A 1,917-nucleotide genomic window follows, 5' to 3' on the forward strand; every position below is an offset into this window, starting at 1 on the left:
ATTTGCTTTAAGTATTATCTTTTTTCCACAATTATATGAAATAGTAGCATCTGTTGCGTAATTGTGTTGTAATTGCTGTTATAAGCTACTATGTGTTCTCTGTTTCCTTGCACAAATATTTTTTTCATATTTAGATGCACAATTTACACATATTATACACACAAACTGCCAATTAAGAAACAAAACAAAGAGTGACTCCTTCAGAAAGAATAGTTTTTCCGTCGATAAGAAACCAACGCCTGTGACTGTATTTATAATAATTTAATCATCCAGCACAGTTACGTTTATTTCGAACTAAATAACCAGTTTAGACCCACTCCAGTCACCCTCAGCTCATAAAATACAGGCCGTGTTTCAGTATTATCGAGCCAGCCGGAGTGGCCGAGCGGTTCTAGGCGCTTCAGTCTGGAACCACGCGATCGCTACGGTCGCGGGTTGGAATCCTGCCTCGGGCATGACGTGTGTGATGTCCTTAGGTTAGTTAGGTTTAAGTAGTTATAAGTCTAGGGGACTGATGACCTCAGAAGTTATGTCCCATAGTGCACAGAGCCATTTGAACCATTTCAGTATTATCGCTGCGGAGAGCACGTTGTCACACAAACAACTATGTTTCCGCACTGGTTGGACTGAACCACGGCCTGCATTTTATGATATCTGAGGAGGCCCGATGTCACTCAAAGAAACGTGGCTTCCCTAAGGTTGGGCCTGAACGACTGTATTTTGGTATCTGATGATTGCCGAGTCAGCCGAACTCGAGTATTTCATCAGAACTAAACGTGATTGCGTCGGATAACTAAATTATTTTGAAGAATGACAATATTAATTATTCTAGCTGCGTCCAACGCAGATTTTGCCCTCAACAGTGACTTACTGTAGTTTGAAATTATAATTAGACAGTGCTAAAATGTGCATTGTCTTAGAAGCCATTGGAATTGTAGTTTCGCTGAATATGAGAACAATGAAGCAATATATTGTTCAGATTGTTCCACTTAAGCTACCTTACTTTTATTTCAATTTGTTAGTCTTCGCTAGGACCCATTCAGCCATCTCTTCAATGGAAAGGCGATACAATAGAGTATTGGAGACAATTTTCTTGCCAAAGACGACGATACGAAAGTAAGGACAATAAAATACTCAGTCCCCGAGCGGAGAAAATATTTAACCCTGTCGGGAATAGAACCCGTGTCACTTTTGTCAGCCAGAGAAGGACCACTTAAGCTACCTTTATCACCAATGTCAAATTAATAACAGAATCTAATAATAGGTATGTACCTAGATTTAATAAAACAGCCAGTAAATCTGAACAGCACTGACCAAATCGTAGGCTATCTCCAGTCAGAATAACCGAGTTCTTTAAACTTCGACGTAGAGGGCAACGAAAATAAAAAATTGTGTGTACGAGATCTACAAGTGAACATGAACATACTCACTTTTTTAATTCGACTTCCTCAGCAATACATCAGTACGGAATTAGGACAGTATGATACAGAGGTGTTACACTGTTCGCATGATTCCTATTTTTATATTATCTTCTTCTACAACACTCGTTGTTTTTTACTAGCGCATGTAATAATCATAACATGTATAGTACGTATATTAAAAAAACTTGTGCTCAACATATAAGTTTATTGGCGTCAATGATAAATGTAGTAATCAAGTTAAGTATTGTGTATTAATATTAACAGTGCTTTAGACCTAGAAAAAAATCTACATTGATAAATATCATATTTGTGTCGCTGCTATTTGACAATGTTAACATGTAATTTCCACCCTGGATTAAACTCTAAAAGTAGATTGTGAATCTCCTACACATCGTAAATTAAAGGTACTGCAGTAGTCAGTGAACTCTATAACGTAAGCTGTCGACGTAGAAATTTTCACCAGAAGAGTTGTCTTGGACTGCAAAAATGGCCCTTC

This window comes from Schistocerca piceifrons, chromosome 7 (assembly GCF_021461385.2).
Source record: "Schistocerca piceifrons isolate TAMUIC-IGC-003096 chromosome 7, iqSchPice1.1, whole genome shotgun sequence".
NCBI classification, from domain to species: domain Eukaryota; kingdom Metazoa; phylum Arthropoda; class Insecta; order Orthoptera; family Acrididae; genus Schistocerca; species Schistocerca piceifrons.